At 45.9% G+C, this 12115-nt stretch overlaps 1 pseudogene; it reads left to right on the top strand.

Moving 5' to 3' along the window:
• The first annotated feature begins 364 nt into the window (after positions 1 to 364).
• On the top strand, positions 365 to 3860 carry LOC147433610 (uncharacterized; annotated as a pseudogene).
• Positions 3861 to 12115: the final 8255 nt, after the last annotated feature.

Here is a 12115-nt window from a genome sequence, read left to right as displayed (position 1 = left end):
GACCGACATTGCAAAAGGAGTGGTTGCGCAGAGCCACTAGTGGCATGAAAAGGAGCATCCATTCGAAGGTTGGAGGTCGGCAAGGCTAAGCGAAAGAGAAAAGAAAGCAACAAGACTAGGGCGCTAGCTACTGATGCAAAAAGAAGAAGTGCAACAGATTGCACTACCTTCTGAGAGAGGGAGCCAAAGGTGTGGAAGGGAGCATGAGGAAAATTGGTCGCAATGCATGAAAGGGGAGTGGTGAGTTCTAATGGTTGAAGAAGCTTGCCTTCGGGAGCTGCAAGCAAGGCCGCAAGCAACAAGTGAAAGAGAGAGAACACCAGTGCTGGTAAAGGGGAGCAAGTTGGAGTGAGGGAGGTTGCCATCTACCAGGCATGAGGGAGATCATGCGTCATCTGGATTTATGGAGGGTGGTTATATAGAGGGATTTGGACCCATGGGAAGATATATATGGAAGGTAAGGGCACCCCCAACAAAAAGTTTCAAAGAGGAGAAGGCCGCCTTGCAAAGAAAGGGGGCTTGATATTGCAGAACGTTTAATGCTATAGCCAGGGAGCCGCCAAGGGCAGCTATCATTGTATTGGATAATGTTTGTGATACCTAGTTGGTTTGTTTTCTTTGCCGAGTTATCCATCAATCTCGTCTGTGTCTCGTCTTTTGTCGTGTGCCTGTGGTAGCAGTGGCTCCGGGATTGCGTGTGTGTGCAGAGAGAGAGGGAGAGAGTGATTGTGGTTGCAGATTGAGTGTGGTTTTGTGTGCGGTCGAGGCGTGCGAGCCTCCCAGTGTGAGTGTGTTTACAGATATGGGTGCATTGGTGTGTGCGTCAGTAAATGCGATTGTGTGTAGCCGAAGTTGCTCGTAAGCGAGGCTGTTCAGTGCAAGTTGCAGAAAATGTGCATGCATGTATGTTTTTGAGTGGCTTGGGGTGCTGGATATCTGCTCGGCTATAGAGAGGCATCTAGTTTGTGTACTGTGTGTGTTCCCCTTTCACCCATCCCACCAGTGGTGCCCCCACTGAGGACATACTGATTGCTCCTTGGTGAAGTTGAAGACGGTGTCGCGGTTTGAAGAGCAGGATCTAACAAGAATGGCATGGTCGAGTTTTCTGACTTTTACAGGTGCTGAAGCAAGACTACGACCTTTTGCTGCTAGAACGCGGCTTGTCGAGAGAAGAGGGAGTGGCCCAAGGTTTCCCGCTCCTGGTTCGGGGAAAAGCAAAGGTATGGTACGAGGGCTGGCAGGCTAAAGAAAAACAAGATTGGATCACATTGGAAGTGGCATTCCAAAGCCGATATGTGGTCAACACGCAGTGGAGTGAAGTGAAGCAGATGATCGACAACCTAAAGCAAAGCCTTGACGGTGATTTTCGAGCATTCATGTGGGAATTTGAGGCCATATGAAGCAAGTTGGTTAAGGTAACTGCTATAAAGAATGCAGATTTTTTGAAGATGACCAAGTTTGTGGACTGCTTGCATGTAAAAGTGCGGGATAAATTCCAAATAGATGGACCATGCACGTACAAGGAGGCAATAGCTTATGCGCAGAGCAGGATGAAGAAGGTTTTAAAGAAGCAACCGACAAAGCAAGTTCTGTCGAGTCCATTGGTGCCGAGGCCAATTGCTAGGGAAGAGCTTCAGGTAATCCGACCCTTTGTTGATGCACATGTGGTAGCAGCGGATAGACGTGATGACAGAGTAGAGACGATACCGTGTGGGCCTATGAGGCCTCAACAGCTGCAAAGAGGAGTCTATCGAGTACCACCTAATGTGCTTGACCAAGTGACTTCCGAAAAGCAAGCAATGGAGAAGATAGTTGAAGTGCCAAAGCCGGTGAGTTTTGTGGAGAAAGCTGAGGTGTATTCGAACTATAACAGTGCCTTGGATACGAACAACACATGGGAAACGGAGTTTGCTTTCTCAAGGTATGAGACATAAGATGTTATGCATGTCGATAAGGTGGTGAAAGAGCAACAGATTGCAGGTGGAGAGACATTTAGTGCAGACCAGAGGGTTGGGCAACCCTCTCTCTTGCCTTGTGATGGTAAGGCCGTGTTGACTGAAGAAGAGTGCCTCGATGAAGCAGTTTGGGGCTCGATGATCCACTGGTCGATGTAGATGACGAGTCGCAGGTTTTGGTTGCTAAGGCTATGCCGAGAATACAAGGTATGCAAGGCTTGCCGCCTTTTCCAGTGTTGTTTGAAGAGTGTACAGGTGAAGATATGCTAGTGTTTGCTTTGGATGATCAATTGCCACAGGTTGGTGCCATGCTGTTGATGGATGTGCTGTTGAAGCTTGCTATGCAAGCGCCTTTATGCCGATTGCTACAGGTTCTCTTGTTTGAATACAATCATGCTATGGCAAGCTCTCTAGCCGATGGCGAGTTGGTTTCATATGACGCCACTGCTACAGACATATAGTACATTCTTATCCAGTGTACAAGGCAAGTTTATAGATACAAGTTGAAGCAAGACCAGGCTATGCCAAGCAGGAGTGGCTGGCTTACAGGTTTTTTGGTACAAAGCAGGGATGGTTTGTATGTGTTTTAATATGGATGGTGATGACCAAAGCCGCATTTTTTATCCAGGAGGGACTACAATCATGCTTGGGGAAGCCTGCAACTTTCCATTTGACCTAGGCGAGTGCTACGACAGACAGTGAAGCTCTCTATCTATCTACTACTTCATATACATACTATCTATCAACTTCTTATTATGCAATGCTACTTTACCTAAATAATGCTACGATTGAGCATAAATGCTCAACGAGGGGTTGGCAATGATGGTGCACCTAGAAATTCATTGACCCATGGAAGTGTCAGCAGCAGGTATAGGGCATCATGCAGGTTGATGGTCGCAGACTTTGGTAAGTGCTAGATGCAGCCTGGAACAAGTGCTACATGATGTGTATGCTAAATGTGGCTCTAAGTTGGTTGAATACTGTTTCGAAAGGGAGCGTGTGAAGGGGAGCTAAGGAATATTTTTTTTTAAAAGTAAGGCAAAGTAAAACGGGCTGCAGTTCGAGACGTGGCGCTGCAGCCATGTGGAAGATAGGAAAGGGAGGATACCATCTGTGAGAAGGGAGCGTGCCAGCAGAGCAAGGGGGACCATTTGCCCGGCATGCGAGAGGAAAGGAGCACCACCTGGTGGCTTGCATGCAAAAAGAAGAGGAGGTGGCGTCATTGGAAGGAGGGGAGCTCAATGGGATGAACCGAATGCAGGAAAAGAGGAGGGGGTGACTGCAAAGGAGGGCAGCCAGCTCGTGGAGCAGGCGAAGCTTAAAAAGAGGGCCCTGAGGGATCTGCAGCGGGGGAGCAACACCATAAGCAAGGGAGGCAGAGGCGAGACCCGTCAGGGCTACCTACAGGGAAGAGCATCAGGTGGCGCAGCTTGAGGAGAGCCGTCAGAGGTGACGAGGGCTGCAGGGGCTGTATTGGAGGGCCATAGGTGAGAGAAGCCAGGAGCAAGAGGGATGCCGCCAAGAGGCTTGGCCATGAAGGAGGGTTGCCCGTGAGGGGCCGCCAGGGCTGCAGCCCATCAGAGGAGCGCCAAGGTGGTGGGTCTGCTTCAGGGTAGCACCACAGGAGGTGAAACGAGGAGACCAACATTGTAAAAGGGGTGGTTGTGCAGAGCCACTAGTGGCATGAAAAGGAGAGCCATTCGAAGGTTGGAGGTCGGCAAGGCTAAGCGAAAGAGAAGAGAAAGCAACAAGACTAGGGTGCTACTACTGATGCAAAAAGAAGGGCAATAGATTGCACTACCTTCTGAGAGAGGGAGCCAAAGGTGTGGAAGGGAGCATGAGGGAAATTGGTCGGAATGCATGAAAGGGGAGTGGTGAGTTCTAATCGTTGAAGAAGCTTGCCTTCGGGAGCTGCAAGCAAGGCCACAAGCAGCAGGTGAAAGAGAGAGAAGACCAGCGCTGGTAAAGGGGAGCAAGATAGAGTGAGGGAGATCTGCCAGGCATGAGGGAGATCATGCGCCATTTGGATACATGGAGGGTGGTTATATAGAGGGAGTTAGACCCATGGGAATATGTGGAAGCTAAGGGAACCCCCAACAAAAAGTTTCAAAGAGGAGAAGAGAAGGTCGCCTGTTGCAGAGAAAGGGGGCTTGATATTGCAGAATGTTCAATGCTATAGCAAGGAGCCGCCAAGGGCTGCTATCATTGTATTGGATAATGTTTATGTGATACCTAGTTGGTTTGTGTTTTTTGCCGAGTTTGCCATCAATCTCATCTGCGTCCTATCTTTTGCCGTGTGCCTGTGGTAGCAGTGGCTCCGGGATTGCGTGTGTGTGTGTGTGTGCAGAGAGAGAGGGAGAGAGTGATTCTGGTTGCAGATTGAGTGTGGTTTTGTGTGCAGTCGAGGCGTGTGAGGCCTCCCAGTGTGAGTGTGTTTACAGATATGGGTGCATTGGTGTGTGCATTAGTAAATGCGAATGTGTGTAGCCGAAGTTACTTGTAAGCGAGGTTGTTCAGTGCAAGTTGCAGAAAGTGTGCGTGCGTGTGTTTGTGAGTGGATTGGGATGTTGGATATCTGCTAGGCTATAGAGAGGCATCTAGTTTGTGTACTATGTGTGTTTCCCTTTCCCACATCCCAACATGGTGTTGGTGAGGCATGTCACCTCGCCATGGCGAGCTTCTCTAAGCCATCCTACGCCAAAGAAGTGTCAGGCAAAGAGCAGCGACTCCTTGAAGGCTATCAAGCCGACCGGCGACCTTGCGAGATCGGGCACCGATGATAGCGGTCAAAGCTCCCTTACTAATATGAGTAAGGAGGAACTGAAACAAAGAAAGATACAGGTGGTAAAATATCTACCGGAAATCCTTTGTGCACTGTCATTGAACAAAAGGTCATGTGAAGATTTGGCGACACAGGAGGATGCTGTTGAAGTGGCCAAAGGGGACAGAGCTTTCCAAGCACTCAAGAAGGCGCTCCGCAGGCGGGTAGAGGTGGAAGATGCCGTTACGGTGGTTGTTCCCCTTGCCATAGTGAAAAAACAACTTGTGGAGGTTGCAAAGTCCACTCTGGTCTTCGGATTTATGGGGAGAGTTCCCAATAGAATTGAGCTTTGTAATTGGCTTTGCAGTCCACTGGTGTTGAATCAGCAAGGCTCGGTAATATTCACCCAATATATAGAAAAAGGATTCGTGTCAGTTCAGTTCAACGACAGTGCAATGTTTGAGAAGGTTTTGGCGAAAAGCCCATTGTTCGTCAATCGCATGCCAGTGTGCGTGCTCCCTTGGGACCCTCTGTTTGAATCTAACGAGGCATTTAAGGATCTGTACCCAGTATGGGTGGAGTTTGTCAACCTCCCAGTATGGCTTAGGAAGAACTTGAAGGACCTCATCCCTTCGCTTGGAGATCCATTGTTTGTCCCATCTGCCAGAGCCTCGGGTGTAGCAGAAAACAAGGTCTGTATCTGGTGGGATCTGAGGAAGCCTCGGCCAAAGAACTTGGTAGTGTATGCGAGGGCGTGTCCCGCTGAGGTGCTAAAGCCTACAGATGAGAGAAGCGAATTACAGGCTATGCCACAGGGTGACACGAATACAATAGATCCAACAAAGAAGCCTATTGAAGATCTTGGCAATGCCGAGGGGGTAAAAAATAAAGTCAACTCGGATAAAGATGTGGAGAAACAAGATCATAGCAACCGGGGTAAGGACAAGACCACCCAAAGCTACCGCTTTTCATCCACCGCTCAACAAAGAACAGCCACCCTAGTAATGCAGAAGATTGTGATGTTTCTAACTGTTAGGTCAAAAGATGAGGGCTGGCAACAAGTATCTCATATTTCATGTAAACGCTTCAAAGAAAAGGCTAGGGCCTTGGGACAAATCATAGGTCTTCTGCCAGATTTCCCAAAGCCTCCTGTCCTATATGACAATTTATTCCAAGTTTTGGGAAAGACGAATAAGAGGACCTCTTCACTTCCAAGCTACATACCATGCGGGTTTCAATTGAAAAGGAGCCAATGGAAGAGGACAACCTGAAAGGGAACTCTGGTGAAGAGTTCCTGGAGGCAGAAAAATTTGTTCCCCTTTCCCAATGATGGATACTCTCTCTATACAATCTTGGAACGTGAAGGGACTAAAAACCCAGAAGAAGGGCACTCTCTTCTGGGAGGAAGTGAAGAAAGAGAAGGCAGTCAATTGCTGGGCCATCTAAGAACACCATGGATAGAGCTAAACTGTGGATGCAGCTCACGGATACTCCGATCAATTAAAGAGGAGTGGTTGATGGTTGGAGATTTCAATATGGTCGAGAAAATCAAGGACAGAACACGCTCCGCTAGTCTACTGGCTGGCGGTTGATGGTTGGAGATTTCAATATGGTCGAGAAAATCAAGGACAGAACACACTCCGCTAGTCTACTGGCTGGCTCAAAAAATTCTAAATGGCTGAGCTTATGTGAGAAGTGGGATATGATTGACTTGTGGGAAGTGGGCCCATGGAACAGCCTACCCCGATTCACCTACACAAGCCTTCAATATGGCCGCACCGCCTCCTGGCTGGACAGATGCTACTACTCTCATCAAGCTGACTGGATCTCATCGACGTCAGAGATGAAGGTAATCTCAAAAAAAAGCCTCTCCAATCACATGCAATTACACCTACAACTCAAGAAAGAAGAGGAGGGAGGGGGGGGGGGGGGGGGGGGGGGGGGGGGGCAATTTTCGAGAGGTAAGAAAAGCTTCTTGTTACAAGGACACACTTATTTAAAGACCCTCTCTTCAGAAGCATCACCAAGAAAGCAATGGGAAAGCTCAAGAAAGATCTGGTAATGAATAAACCTAATGCTTAATATTTGTTCGTTCGGAGTGTACAAAAAGCTATCAAAACTTCGGGTCCTCGGGTAAAAAAAGCCAGTGAGGCACTTATCAAACATCTCACAGAGTGCAATTAGCTTCTAGGAAGGCTGTCAGACTAGCTACCGAAGATGAGCACAAGCGATGGATTGAAGCTAAATCTCACCTGGCCAACGAATAGCTGGAGGAAATCAAGAAGGCGAGATTGCTCTCTAGAGACACTTTCCTTCAACCAAAGCCTTCTAACCAAGCACATTTTTTTAGGGCTATGAAAGTGAGGAAAAGTCGAGGCCATGTGCAAGTTCTCGATGATGAGAAAGGGAATACAATTCAAAACCAAGATGAGATGGCTGCACTTATGCTCAAGTATCTCAGCCAGATTATTGGCCAGACAGAGACCCAATCTCTGGAAGTGGAAGAAGCCCGTGCGTTTTTACTTGGAAGTGCTGAAAAGAAGGTTCCCCAAGAGGAAGCCAACCGCATGGAAAAGGCCTTCTCTGAGGAGGAATGTTTAGTTGCACTAAAAGCTCTTGGCAATGAAAAGTCCCCCGGCTGGGATGGACTGACGACTGAATTTTTCGAGGAATTTTGGGATGATCTCAAGGGTCCATTTACACGGATGGCCAATCTAGTTGTTTCCAAAGAGTCGTTGGATGCAAGTGTTAAGAGAGGACTTATCAAGCCCATCCCCAAACAGATCTGTTGCTCTCAACTTAAACATTGGCGTCCCATTACGATGATGTCAGTAGCATACAAAATTATTACCAAGTTGATAGCTCTCAGACTTGCCCCCCTCTTGAGTCAGATCATCTCTCCTCATCATGGATTCATCAAAGGGAGATCTATATATGAAAATATCTTTGCAGCAATGGTCGGAATAGAGTATGCATCTTTCTCCAAGGAAGAGTGCATCTTGTTGTAGATGGGACCTCGACAAAGCCTATGATAGGATAGAATGGTCCTATATAGAAGAAGTCATGGGAGCTCCGGGCTTTGGGCCTCGCCTTTGTCGCCTCATACGCACACTTGGCATTGGCAGCCAATCAGAGATCCTATTTAATGACAAAATTGTGGGATCTTTTGAGGTTAAAAGGTCTATTAAGCAAGGATGTCCCCTGGCCCCCTTGCTTTTTGCCATCGCGTCGCATCCTCTCATTACGATGCTCGAAGCCAGTGCTGCGTGGGGAGAGATTCAAGGTCTAGCATTGCCGGGAAACGACCAGCTCCTGACCAAAATGTTCGCAGATGATTCTCTCCTATTCTTGAAGGCGTGCCCTCAAGTTGTAAGGAAAGCTCTGGAGATTGTAAACATTTGCCGTGGCCTCGGGATCCAAGTGCAATATAGAGAAGTCAAGACTAATCTCCCTGTCGGAGAACGACTCTTCTGACCCTGCAGTCTGGACATGAGAGATTATGTATTTAGACACTTGGGAGCCCCCGTAGGGGTGGACATAACCCACAATCAAAGATTTCAATGTGTCCTTAAAAAAATAAGCACCAAAATGAGAAGGTGGGAGTTCGTTCTCCTACCCTTCCAAAGCCGGATTAGAGTGATCAATGCTTTTATGATCCCATATATTACTTTCCTCATCCCCGTGCTCAAGATGGCTAAGTGTAACTGGAAAGAATTCTTAAAACCAGTGACAAGGTTTCTTTGGAAGAACAACACAAAAACCTCCCAGCCATCTCATTGGGCTAGATGGGAAGCAGTTGCTTGTTTGGTAGACCAAGGAGGGCTTAGCATTCTTAATCCTGTATCCCATGTTGAGGCCCTTTGTGCCAAATTTATGGTCTCATTGGCTAAATGGGACCAAGCTTGGGCTATCATGACCAAGGAAATGCTTGATGCAGCAAAACTGGGATCAAAAAAGGGAAAGTGGAAGGGGGTTGTGATGCACAACAAACTTCTCGCCCTGAAGTGGTCTTATCTTAGATTTGGTGGAGTCTCAAGGGAGCTGATGAGGAAGTGCAAAAGTACAACTGAGGTTTTGGAATGGGGGGAAGTAACCAGATACTTTAAGAACTCCATTTTGCACTGGTCCCCTTGGCTCTCTAAAATATTGGGGCCGCCGCAAAGCCCCTATTGGATAAAAATGGCCAGGAATGTGAATAATAAGGGGCTCGTTCGACTAGAGGAATCCTGGGATGGCAACAGGAAGTGCTAGAAAACTATTGACTCTCTAACCATCCAATATCAACCGAATGGCTTTGAGACCTTACTAGTCTACTGGGTGATGAAAGAGCTTGATAAGGTGGTGATGCCAATCTGTGAATCCAACTTGGAATGGGACGCTTGGAGATATCCCGAGAGTAGCCTCCTCTGGAAACCACACTCTAAATGCATTTACCATACATTAATGCACAAGGTAAATTGGTGTAGACCTCTCAACAAATTATGGAAGAGGCACTGGACGGAAAAACAGTGGAAGGGATTCATGGAGAACATTTGGAAGCCAAGGTGGCCTCAGTATATGAAGATATTTTTGTGGAAAGTGATGTGGAGTGCTCTGCCGACGGGCGTAAAGATACAAGAAAGAGGCATCGGGTCCGCGAGGTGTAGAATAGCTAGTGAAGACCAAGACCTAGCCTACCTTTTCATGGGATTCCAAGAAATTAGGGGCATGACTGGGAAAATATGCAAGTGGATTCAAAGGACATGGAAAATTAAGTTCTTCAAGAATGATATGTTCTTTGGTAGTAACACGCCGGGAAGTTCTGCTCTTCTCATCTGCACCCAAGTAATCAGGTACTACTTCTTTCACCATATTTGGCAAGCAAGAAATTGCCGCGTGTTTGAGGGGGATCTGGCTGTGGCAAGCTTTTGTGAAATCATACAAGAGAGCAGAGTGATGATCCACATGATCGGAGGCAAACAAGCCTCAGAGGACTGGTCTAGAACAATACATAACATCTTGTAATAAGTAGAGCCTAGGAGTAGTAGTGGTTTCTCTGTCAGATAGAAAACTTTTAATCCTTTGACCCTCAAGGCTCGGTCTGAGCTTGAGGATTGATGTATATTTCTGATGTTCTTAATACTATCCACTTACAGTTGTGAGTTTTGCAAAATAAAAATAAAAAATATTCATAATCCTTGGAAAGGCCACTGAGTTTCAGATCTCGAATTATTCAAGGGTGACCATTGATTACTTTTGTCTTTGAAAGGCATTTGAAGGGTGGCTTTACTTTGTATTTTGAAGTCCATAAAGAAATTCTCTCCATGTGTCTCCTAATGCACCTTTCTTTGTACGCTTGCACAGACTTTCCATGTTTTAAATGATCTTCGACCTGTGCCTTAAGCTCAGTAGTTGCATACATATCCATTTTTTTCCTATGTATATGTGTGTGTGTGTGTGTGTGTGTGTGTGTGTGTGTGTGAGTGAGTGAGAGAGAGAGAGAGAGAGAGAGAGAGAGACCCGCTACTTATGTGTCCATGAGAGACAAAGTTGATGTGTTATTCGCTCAGGTGTTGGAGCGTTGCATGAAGGCTTTCCACATTTACATTATATTAATGAAGTGTTGTGAGCTCGACAATTAAGCATTAGGAGTCCAACAATTTATTGTGGATGTCTTTTACTCATTGCGTGTATGTGTGTGTGTGTGGGTTGGGGGGGGGGAGAGAGAGAGAGAGAGAGAGAGAGAGAGAGAGAGAGAGAGAGAGAGAGAGAGAGAGAGACACAACGTTGTTGATTGCAAGCTTTTGTATGTGAGTGAGAGCATCAAGAAATAGAGAATTGTCTATGGGATTCATCCTATCTGTGTGCATTTGTGTGTGTGTGTGTGTGTGTGTGTGTGTGTGTGTGTGTGTGTGTGTGTGTGTGAGAGAGAGAGAGAGAGAGAGAGAGTGAGAGAGAGAGAGGGGGTGACGGGGACTCTCACACAAGCACTAGAGAGAGGGGAGGGAGAATAAGCATTGGTTTTACAATGCAATCGACAAATCGACAATCGATAAAATTTGCAAAATCAAGAATCAGGAAGTAACAAATCGACATTGACATCTACGAAATCAAGAATCAACAAAATTAGAGATTGATGTAATTGGGAAAGTTTGATCCAATGAATCCAAGGTAGAAGGCATGCAAGCCCAAGACAGGAGTGGGCCTCAACAAACGGCAAAGAGGGATGACGAGAGACAACTCCAATAACTCCCGGCTTTTTGAAGGTTTTTATACTAGATTTCTTTGAGCATTGCAAGTACTATCTCCTTTGGGTTGACTTGGAGCTCAAAGGAGAATCTCACAATTTCTAGGTGGGATTGCTCTAAAACTAGGTTTTCTCAAGTGCTTCAAGGAAAATTAGACTTTTTGAGGCAAACCTCAAAAATTTGTAGGGGGGTTATACCAAATCGACTTGAGGCACAATGTTTTCTCCCAAAAACTTGGAAACTTACGTATAAGAAATTTTAGGGGCAACCTTTTTTTGTACCGGTTCGGGTGTTCCTGCTCGAGCAGCTACAAGAGAGCGTCTTCGAGTGTCACCCAGCCCGCAGTCAAACCCATGACCCAAGTCACGCACGCGTACACACGCACACATGTCACTTTCATATGTGGCTTACTATTTTGATAATGGATACTTGCTGATATTTGACACTACATGGATGGTAGGTATAAGTTAAAAGTGTTTTAAGTAGGATATGGATAACAAATGATAGTTTGTTGACACTTGTAATACGTATTCAATGATGATAATGAATGTATTGTCTTGTTTATATGGACGTAGGTGAGGACTCTATCTTTACTTAAGATCTTTTTGGTTAAGCTGATGTCCATCACTGCCGTGACCTCTTTCACTTCATAATAAGTTGTTCTTGACTATCTTATGTATAAAACACTAGAATGATACCTCATTCTCACTATGACATAAAAAAATGAATCAAAGACAGAGTTGTTTTTGTGCTACTCATTGTCCTTTGTCTAAAGCAAGATGTCTTTTGAATTGCTACGTTCTTTTGTATATAAGTATAATTCTAAAAACAGCAACACACACACACACTCCTACTATTACGAAAGTGGGCACCCTCCTATTGTAGTGGTTAGCTACAATTGGGACAGCTGGCATAATGGTTAATTATGTAATCTCTATTTTGTTTTTAAAATTGAGTTGACGACGATGATTTTGTAGAGTGGAATGTGGGGAGTTAACAAAGAGGCGCAGGCACTAACCCTCTCGGATGTTTTGTACTTGCACAATATTCTAGATTTTCATTTCAATAATCCACTGTGGCTCTGTAAATAATTGAAGTGGAAACTCCCCCTTATGGTACATGCAAGAACTAATGAGCTTCACTATCTACAAAAGTGAAGTGGTTGTAAAAGT

This window comes from Adiantum capillus-veneris, chromosome 19 (assembly GCF_014529385.1).
Source record: "Adiantum capillus-veneris isolate H3 chromosome 19, ASM1452938v2, whole genome shotgun sequence".
NCBI classification, from domain to species: domain Eukaryota; kingdom Viridiplantae; phylum Streptophyta; class Polypodiopsida; order Polypodiales; family Pteridaceae; genus Adiantum; species Adiantum capillus-veneris.
The sequence above is the reverse complement of the archived record's forward strand: the minus strand, read 5'-3'. Positions and strand labels throughout refer to the sequence as shown.